Source organism: Anoplophora glabripennis, unplaced genomic scaffold (genome assembly GCF_000390285.2).
Source record: "Anoplophora glabripennis isolate ALB-LARVAE unplaced genomic scaffold, Agla_2.0 scaffold220, whole genome shotgun sequence".
Classification (NCBI taxonomy): Eukaryota; Metazoa; Arthropoda; class Insecta; order Coleoptera; family Cerambycidae; genus Anoplophora; species Anoplophora glabripennis.
In genome coordinates this window covers 721318-732600 of record NW_019416530.1, presented here as the reverse complement: position 1 = coordinate 732600, position 11283 = coordinate 721318, and positions in this window count along the sequence as shown.

The window sequence follows — 11283 nt, the reverse complement described above, 5'->3', positions numbered from 1 at the left end:
AGTGTTCTCCTAGGGAACGTAAAAAAATCCATTCGCAACGCGACCTCTCCACAGTGCATCGTGATCAGACCGGCTTTTTTAATTAAATTGTCAAACGGAATTAATGGAATTGCACGCCATGTCGGTGTAGGGGTGCTCGGAAGCGTTCGAGGGTTGAATTAAAATTTATTTCCATTGGAAATGCGCCTAGGTGAAAATTTTAATTATTTTTTGTTTTAACATTACTGAATTTCGCGGATATAAATGTGTACAGAGCGATTTCCCTTTATATTCTGAAATTATTGAAAGATATGTGCTCTTTGCTGCATAATTTTTTATATCAGGAGGCTTAATTTTCCAGATACAGAACGTTAAAATTTAAAAAAAAGTCAGGACATTTGTCATATGTACAGAGCTATTCACTAACAAGATACTACACGTGAAATGGTGACCATTGGCGCAAACATACCTTATCCGAAAGTTAATAGTTTCGGAAATACAGGGTGCTGAAAGTTAAAATTTTAAATAATTTTTTGCGATTATTCTGAAAATATGTGGGTTAAGAACTTGAAAATGTGTAAAACTATATTTTTTTAAGCGACGAATAAGATGAGTGTTGCAATTTCAGCGTTGCTCGTAGAGGGCGCCACTTACGACCAATTTTACCGAAAATTTAGTTAATAACTTTTTACCCTGTACGTCTAACATGAAACTTGATTCAAAACCTGAAACAGCAATCACTTCTCCATTAATTATGTATTCTTGTTTCATTTCGGTATCTCGATCCGTTTTCGAGAAGAATCGATTTAACGAACACCATGTTTTGATAATACTAGAAATTAAAAGTGAAACAAACCAAATGTTTCTTCATGTTATTACAACAACAATTAACAATAAAACGAATGAAATTCGTAATAACGATTTAAAGTCAGTGTTCGAAGAATCCACCGTTGACACTGATACACTTTACACAACGTTTTCTGTGAGTTTCAAACAACATATTGGGATTTCGCCCGACTAGACTTCGTTGGCAGCGATTTGTATTGTTTGCCACAACTCTTCACGCAAACAATAGATTCTTTGTAAACTTTAATGTTCATTCGAGACCAAATAGAAAAATCAAGAGGATTGAAGTCTGGAGTTCTGGGTGGCCAAGCATATATATATAGAAACCTTTATAATGATTTGAATGAAATGTAACTGAAGGTAGGTCTTTTAATTGGTACACAGAGGGAAATACGAAAGTTTTTGCTGCTAATCCCTATTAGCAATTTTTCTTATTAGTAGTACAATATCACATGCCAAGCTTAATAAAGATTATTATATTATTGTTCAAAAAACAGAACAGCTTTCTGTTTTGATAAGAATTTCATTCTATGGTTTACTTGCAATTGTTGGCAATTGTTATAAAAATTATATTATATATCATTAACATGCAGTTGTATTAATTTTACAAATCTTGATGTCCTTATATCTTTTTGCAGCCTGACAACATAAAAAAATTAATGTCGCGATTAATAAAGATGTTTAAAAAACAAAGACTTATTAGTTGGTTTTTTGATAAAAATGATTTATGGAAATATAGTCTTGTTAAAATTAACATATTTTGTTATATCTCAATTCATGAAAGGATTTGAATGATATTGGGTACAATTTATAAATAAATGCGAATATTTTAATTGGTAGAATTTTATAGACTAATAAGCCCATTGGAAATTTTCAAGGGGTCATTTGACCCAGCATGAATTACTTATAAATCGGTACTGCCACATGTAACAATAACTTTAGAAACTATGCCGTCAATTCTTGTTGGTACAGGTGAGTACACAGGTAAGCTAAACCTGTCCACCAAGGGGGGTGGTTTTCTGCAAAACATTTTTATACGGCATTTCTAAAGTATATAGGTTATACAAAAAAAAGAACCTCGACTTAATGCCGTACAAAAATAGCAATACCGGAAGCCAGGAAAATTTTTGATTTTCTGAAAATTTTGGCCCGGTTTTTGGTGATTTACTACAATACGACATTTATACTGCAAGTTTCGGATTGATACATAGATAACTTTTTTAGTGACGCCGTACGTATCTGCTGATACAGGGGTTAGAAATGCAGGGGGCAACCCTCTGTTTTAGCCCCAATTGTTTCAACTAATTGAAAAATGTACGGCATCGATTCCACATGATTATTTAACTCTCTAGATAATTCTTAGCTACTATGCCTTCTGAAAATTATGGTTAATGCAAAAGTTTATAAACAATTACTCGTATTTTGGAATTGAGTTTTATTTTTTTTTCGATAAGGTCATTAAAACCTGTACGGCAAGTAGTTCTATTACTTTGTTGATAAACAATCTCATCTAACGATTAGAAATGTGATATGTGATTTTACGAAACATCCGAAGCAAACTGATTTTATAAGTAAATTACGTCAATTCGCGTAAAAAAATTAATAAAATTCAGTATGTAAATCACGTTGTCCTAGATACAAAAGTGCTTGTATAACCATACATTATAGTATTTAATTAATAAGCTAACGTAATTTGTGATGTTTTTATTCCTTTTCAACTTTCTACATGGTAGCAGGTAGTGAAAATATTGTTCCAAACTTTATTGCGAAATGTTCTCATTTACCTCAGCTAATATATTTTTAAATTCTTTATGCGCATAATAGGCTTATTTCCATAAGCAAAATTTTATACAAAACCTAATATGCTTATAATTAGATTCAATAAATGGCAGAATTACTTTTTTCCTTATCATGGTTCGTGAGAATTCCAATGGCAGGAAATGATAATTATTTTGCTTCGGAATAAGGAACTGGTTATACAGAGTGTCACATTTATACGGGCATATACCTTTAAAGGCACATGTAGGTTGATTCAGAACTTATCAAAAAAAAAATTTTTGATTGTGCAGGGGACTCTTATAAATACAATTTTGAAAAAAAAAATCAAAAAGGGCTGTTCGAAAATGCTTTAAAAATACACTTCGGCACGGCAATGGAAACTGGTCCACTGTAAAACCTGACCTTCCCCAAATCAAACATTTTTTTTTACAATATTTGTTCCATTTTTCATGACTCATCTGTTCCCAATTTTTTTTTTTGATAAATTGTGAATCACCCTGTATAATCCTTCCTTTTATGATTTGTAACCTCTAATCATAATATCATACAGAAATTTAACAGTGAAGACACACAAACACACAGGAACTTCACTAAACACTGAATCAATAACTTCATAAGGTTATATACAGTCCGTACGATATTTGAGATAAAATTCTACGAAAAAAACCGAAGGAAGACGCCTACATAACTGCAGAACACAGTATGCACTGCAAGCTGCTACGGTGAACGCTTCGCCGCCAATGTCTTTCTATCTCGTATGTCGAATGCGGTTAATCCCGAGAAAGTGACGCAGAGGTCTTCTTGGAATTCTATCTCATCAAATATAGTACGGACTGTACTTACACTACACAAGCCACTTCAAAAATACCTCTTTTAATTTAATTTTATTGTAAATTAAACTTACTGAAACGCTACATTATACAAATTATAATTCGATTTCAGCAAAAAGTAATACTTGACGCAGAAAGGTGGGAATTTGAAAATCAAAGTAATGTAATAAAATGTAGCAGTGCCATATTTGGCCATTCTCGTTTAACCAAATTATCGTTGACCCTTTGGTTTTTGTATGCCTAGAGCCTTGTCATATCTCATCAGGTGGATTGATGTCATATATTTATATAGTTATAGGGTTATACTGAATTAAGTAATAACAATTATATAATGTCTCATTATGTTGCTAAGTCGGCAGCGCCAACAATGGCCCATAGTAGTAGGGGCAAATCGCTTAAGTGTAAAGCTACAATGAAAAATTTCGTACTTCTTTTTGCCACAGAACAGTCGAAAATCAAAAAATAACTAAACAAGTGTTAAATATGTAGCGGTACGCTACAATTACATTTAGTACCTGCCCCAATAAATATATTTTGCTTTCTGGGAATTTACGAGCCATATAAATTATACTTTGAATTATCCGAGATTATCCCAAATAAATGTATTTATCAAATGTGATTAGAATAAGTAGACTGTAAATATAAATTAGTTGTTGTTTATTAGGGTACATAAGCACAAACCGAGTGGGTAATGACCCGGATAAGTGTTAATTAGGATAGGGTAAAAAAAGTAGGTACCTGGGGACAAGGATAAAACCGAAAACATTTCGAGGCACGAAGGAGAAGTCTTGAAGCCTAGTTCCTGTTCGGTTGTGTCTCGTGTTACCAACGAAATTAGTAGAATAAAGTTTTCTATGCTACTTAGAGTTTTTCTCCCCACTTGAAGACCACCATAAATATTTTGAAAAAAAAATTAATAAATGGAAGAGTTTGAATTTTGACGATATATCCGGATGGTAAACTAAAAAAAAGGAATCAAAGACAACCGTAGGATAAACAAGGACCTAGTTAATGGGGTGATGTATCACTTGATAAAGTATACACGTGTTCGCGATTAATCATTAACAATAACCTGGTGCCCAACCACCGTCTATCTCTAATAACGTCCTGTGATTATGCCGACGCGACGTCAACCACGAAACTGATTTATACCGACGACGGACATCCCCGACTGGGCGGATTTGACCGCTTATTAAGCTCTATACAGACAGTCGACAAACTTGCATGTGCACACGTGTTGTTTGAACAGCAATATGGCAACAGAGGTCAGTAGTTAGTACGAGGGTTTCAGTAAATGTAAAACAGGGAAACGTTATTTCGATATTCAAAAGATCGTTAAATAACGTTGTATTAACGTTGAAACAATACAACAAAGAAAATCCTTTTTTCAGTGTTCAAAAACTTGAAGTATATCGTCCAAAAACGTTACATTGATATCCAAGAAAACGTTAAACAAGGTTATTCAAAATCATTGTTTTAGTGTTCAAAAACGTTATATAACGTTAACTACATCAACAAGAAACTGCATCAGGGAAATATCATTGTTGGTATTAACAAAAAATGTTTAAAAACTTTAGGTAAATATATATCAAGGAAAAAAATGTTATACATTGTTCACAGAAACGAAACTTCAATATTTAAAAACTGTAAATTACATTAGGTACTTCAAGAGGAAACGTCATTTTAGTGTTTACAATAAAGTTAAATCGGCAGAAAAAAATTAGGTAAATTAGTTGTAAATAGTCTAAAATACATTAACAAAAAAACCTTAGTTCAATGTCCCAAAACGTTAAATAACATTACGTATATAAACAATTATTTAGTATTCAAAAACCGTTAATTAGGTATATCATAACGATAAAATATTATATCAATCAATCAAAATCGTTATTTCAGTGTTAAAAAAAACATAAAGAAAATTCCAAAAAACGTGTTAAAATAAACGTTAAACAAGGTTATTAAAAATAGTTATTTCAGTGTATAAAAACGTTTAATAACAATAACTAGATCAACAAGAAAATATTTCCTCAAGGTTCAAATAAAATTAAATAATGGAATATCAGCGCAAGTATGTATTAACAAAAAATGATATTTTAGTGTTCCGTTAAATGTTTATAAAAGTGTCAATACAAAACTTTATTTCAGTGTCCAGAAAAAAACTTAGATAAAGTTATATCAACAATAATCGTTATCTCAGTGTTCAAAAACGTTAAATAACGTTTGGTGTCGGCAAAAAATCGTTATTTCATTAATCAAAAACGTTAAATGATAGAAAGAAACATATTTTAATGTTTGAAAAAATGTTAAATGGCATTGCATCACCGACAATACGTTATTTCAGCAAAAAATCATTATTTCAATGTTTTTATTTAAATAAACTATATCAACAAAAAATGTTACCTCAGTATCTAAAAAAAAACGTTAACAGAGCGAAAAAAATAGTGCATGAGCTAAAATCGTTATTTTAGTGTTCACAAAAAAATATGTGAGGTTCTAAAAAAAGGTTTTCAAAAACGTTAAACAACGTTATATCAACGAACACTGACTTATTGTCGAAAAGATAAACGTTTTCTAACTTGTAACAACTGAACGTTTTTTTTTTCGTAGATTTAATCATCGTCAATTTGCGGCAGGAAACTGAAGATAAATATCGCCTAATTCAATATTTTAATTCAAACAGCCAGCCGCGGCATCTTCCATGGTTATTTTCCAGAGCGTTCCGGCGAGGCATAAAGTTAAATATTTAAGTAGACGGAGTAGGAGGCAACGGTTTCGTCGCTTTCAGACAAATTGCTGTACAACCGCGCAACTTACCCCGGTTTCTTGGAGCAAACACATTAGCCCCAACTTTTCGGCACTCCTTCGCAATCTCCCAGGACCAGTTCCAAAACTAAAATTAATGCAGCCGTTTCACAAGCTTTTTCTAACATATTAAACTTTAATTTTGACGGAATCCGGTTCTTTTATTAATCGGTTGTTATTGGTAAGATAAGAACTCGACGTGTGTGGCTGTTGAGTTTATTAATGCCAGGCGAGCGAGAGTGGTTGGGGATGCACTTTCTGTACTAAGCGTGCAACTTTGCACCGCCATCAATTTAAAATTCATTAAGCAAAGCCTTAGTTTGAAATTCTGTAGCAACTAAAGGCAAATTACCCCGAAATTAAGTAGGTATCTTTCACGGTAGAGGACTTAAAAGGGAGTGGAAATCTATTAAGGGCGCCGGCTGCAACATGTTATGGAGAGGGCTTTTCAAGAAGTTTTCACGTTAAAAGTCAATATACGATATTAATTCCTTCTAACTTCTATCTCTAGTGCTTACACGGAAAGGTAAATGTTGTTGAAGTTCTCTTACAGTCAGAAGATAGGTAGGCACCAAATACAGACACAGTACAGTGCTTTCTATGAGAAGGCTTCGAAAATTTGTTAAGAAACTTTCCATGAAGCTCTTTTGACAAAAAATCAGTAACTTATTCCCTAACAACCTGACAAGAAAAGCCCGAAAACACTAAATTACTTACCTATACAAGATGTTTCAGGATTAAGTCGACAAACTTTAAGGAGATATTCCTCATAAAAAAATAAGAAAAAAATCAAGTATAATTTTTTTTCCAGAGACGCTTCATTTTCGAAATATAGGGCCTTAAAGATTTTTAGAAAAATTCGAATTTTTTAAATATCTTCTAAATGAAGAAGAAATTTGGCTTAAATAGCCAAATTTGGCATGACACATCTTATAAGATACCATTTTTCCATAGAAGTAGAAGTCCCGCAAGCTACCAGTGACGGAGTTATGGGGACTCATTAAATTATAAAAAAATTAATACGGCCCTACTGAAAATAAAAAATGATGCTGTTTTTATATATAACAGTTTGTTATTGACAAAATGTGTACATTCACTTTTTTTTATTAACTCATAGTTTCATGGCAAAATTGATTTTTCGGAAGGGTGCTTCTGGATTCTGTCGATAAACTTTATGAAGACGTTCCTTATAAAACCTAAAAAAATATAGTACCTATTAAAATTGGTCTTAGTCTCGAATATGTGAGTCAAATAAGCCTTTTAATCTCCCCTTCCCTTGGGTTTAACCAATAGTATTAAAATTATTTAGGAGATGCTTCGTTTTTGAGATATAGGGTGTTTTTTTTTTAGAAAAAAAATGATGTTGATGAAACCAATAAAAATATTTAAGTACCTAACATTTAATGTGACTATGTCATAATGCGACAACGTAACGACCCTTGCGATACTCCTAAATTTTTTCAGGCGGTTTGTAGTCACTTCATTTACTTGTGTTGTATATTTTTAAATAAAATAAGATGGCAAACAATACATGAAAATTTATTTGTAAATTGAAACAACCAAAAGATTACCAATTAATATTATACCTAGACAAAGCGAAAAGTGAATCAAAAATGAAATGATTTAAAAAAAATTTTGTTCAAAATGGGCGCCTCCGGACTGTAGACAAGCACGACATCTTATTATGGAGGTAGTGGCCGATCGACACTGAATTGGAGTTAATTCTCGACACGCTTGGACTATTCGCTGTCTTAGATCTTCTAAGGTATCAACTTGCACCTCGTAGACTTTTTGTTTAACAGCACCCCAAACGAAATAATCCATCGGTGTCAAGTCCGGTGGACGTGCGGGCCACGCTGCAGGTCCTCCACGACCAATCCATCTCCTGGGATAATTAATGTTCAATCACTCCCTAGGACTTCTACCAAACTGGACAGGACAACCATCTAGTTGAAATCAACTGTTCATTCGAGTATTAAGCGGAATATCTTCTAACAGATTTTGAAAATCATTTTCAAGGAACTCGGTAAACATGTCAGCATGTAACCGATGCGGAAGGAAGTAGGGGCCAACTATAATGTTGTCCAAGACACCCAACCATACGTTAGGACCAAATATGGTTGCTCCATTGGTTTAAAATTCCCCTTTGAGTAAATGTTGCCTTATCTGTTCACATTACTTTTTGCGTAAACTGATCATCATTCTCTGCTTGGTTTAACATACAGTCACAAAACACGTGACTGCATCGTATGTCCTGAGGCAATAAATGTTGCACACGTTGGATATGGTACGCATGGTGTGCATCAGCCCGAAGAGTCCCCCAAATGGAACTTGACGAAATACCTAGCTCACTTAGATCTTCTGACACTCGTGGATGGATTTTCATCGAAATGGTTTAAAATAGTATTCGATCTTACTTTGTCCTGAAGTGGGGCAAAATGTCCATCAGCATAAGTTGGAATACCGAAAGACCCAGTTTATCTGAGACGACTGAATGTCGTTGAAAATGTTTCCTTTGCTGGTAGTCTGCGATGAAGAAATCTTACTGCATATTCACCACATACAAAGACCATATCAGCATATTCATTGTTCGAAAATATGGACGGCATTATTAAACTTATTTTTATTATTAGTTTGAACCCTTTATCTAATAGATAATTTATGCAACAATTCGCAAAATAACATTTAAAACGTCAAATTAACATTGCTTGACAGCAGCCTACTCGAAAATTTTTGTTGTGGTTCATTTTAAAGTTTATCGACAGACTCCAGAAAATCCTTCCCAAAAATCAATTTTGCCATGAAACTATAAAAGTTAGGAAAAAAGTGAATGTACACTTTTTGTCAATAACAAACTGTTATATCTAAAAACAGCATTATTTTTTATTTTCAGTAGGGCCGTATTCATTTTTTTTATAATTTAATTAGTCTGAGTCCCCATAACTCCGCCACTGGTTGCCTGCGGGACTTCTACTTCTATGGAAGAATGGTATCGTATAAGAAGATGTGTCTTGCAAAATTTGGCTTGAATAGCCTTCTTCATTTAGAAGTTATTTAAAAAATTCCAATTTTTTTAAAAAGCTTTAACGCCCTATATTTCGACAATGGAAAAAAAATTATACTTGATTTTTTTTCTTATTTTTTTTATGAGGAATATCTCCTTAAAGTTTGTCGACTTAATCCTGAAACACCCTGTATATAGCTTCTACACAGTTGTCTTTTCCTAAATGAAAGAGAACGTAAATTTATAGATATTAAATCTGCTTTCTGGCAAGAACCTTCACAAAAACCTTCTTACAACAAATCCACGTCGGACCCAACCCCAACCCTTCTCGTCGCTTCAAGGGCGATATCTATCGCGTTGTTAGCCGATGTCGAGCACTGGGACACGTAGGAAAATTATCGTAGCAGGTCAAGCCGGGCCAATCATTCGTGGAGCGACTCAAACTCTGAAAGTCTGAAGAGGTACGGTCAACGCCAGAATCGATATCGGAGAACCCTTAACAAGACTCGAACGGGATTGAAATCGTAACTGTCTGATATATTGTGCCGATTTGTTAATAAAAATGTTATTTTGGACACAATGCAGGCATATTATTAAGTACTTTTTGTTACTTTTATTTACAATTAGACACGTTACAGTCTACAGTGTTCTGTAGCGGGACTCCTGAAATCTCGATGTCGTTTTATCGATATCGAGATAATTACGAAGCCAATCTCGATCGATTCGACTCGAAATATAAATTGGTACTCTTGAAGCACATCGATATAGTCCTCGGATAAGTTCGGCAAATTTGGGGTAATGTTGCATACTACCACGGTTAAGCCAACTGAGTGATATATTTATTTCTGTGTAACATACGTATTTCAGCTATCTATCTCTTTTTGTCCGGTGGCAGCGTCATGCTGTTTATTTAAATTTTAATTAATACCTATCATCAAATAAATAAACAGAAGTTTATAAAATTATTTATTTATTCTACGAGAAAACAGTAAACCATGAAAGTTAATTTAAATGTACTTTATATTTAAACGTTTTATGCGTAGGTAGGTACATACTCAACAAATTATTGTTATTCCACATCCTAAATTTTTATTCGATTTGAAATAAAAAACATAAAATACTACCTCTGTGATTATAATTATTGTTGAAAAATTAAAGCGACGAGAAGCATTTAGGATTGAAAATATTTGGAGAACAAAGTTAGAGGTTCAATTGATCCATTATTAATTTTTACCGGATAAAAAAATTGTGTAGTTATTTCGCTTACATAAAAATATTATGTTATTTAATTATGTTTATTGTTTGACATTTAGAAGAAGTAAAAAGAACTTCGGAAACTATTCAATTCAATATTAAATTATTTTGTGCTTTCTGGTTTTATGTGAACATCACTGGAATGAGTAGATTTCTTGCTTCAAGTCAACAAACTATTAGAGGTATAAAGAAAAAGAAAGTCACATAAGTTATTTATTAAAACCTCTCCAACAATTGGATAAAATTTTGACCAACTTAGAGAATATTCCGATAAATACACACTCATGACAAGAACAAGATCTGTAATATTATGCAGTATTTATATTATTTAATGCATAAGTACAATTATGTTTATTAATATCAATGATTGCTCCTAAAGAACATAATTATGTTAACAGAAAATGTATCATTAAAAAACTGTTTAAATAGTTGTAAATATATATAAACAAGTATTTGACACTTTACATTGGATTAGGTTAAATACGTAAAAATAAACAAAACACAAATGCAAACACGTGCATATTTGTAATGTTGAAAAGAAACAGCAATAGTCAATATATGTGATAGAAGAAGAGAGCAAATCATTTCGGCTAGCCAAGACTCCTCGATATTATATCGATTCGAATGGGCGGGGTTTCGATATTATTTCGATAGTAAAATTTTCAAGAGTACCGACCGATATATCGATATTATTTCGATCTCGATTCGGAATCATCGAATCGACATTTCGGGAGTCCCTGCACTGGTCTGATTTGTAAATTTTTTTTTTGGAAAACATTTTTAATTTTT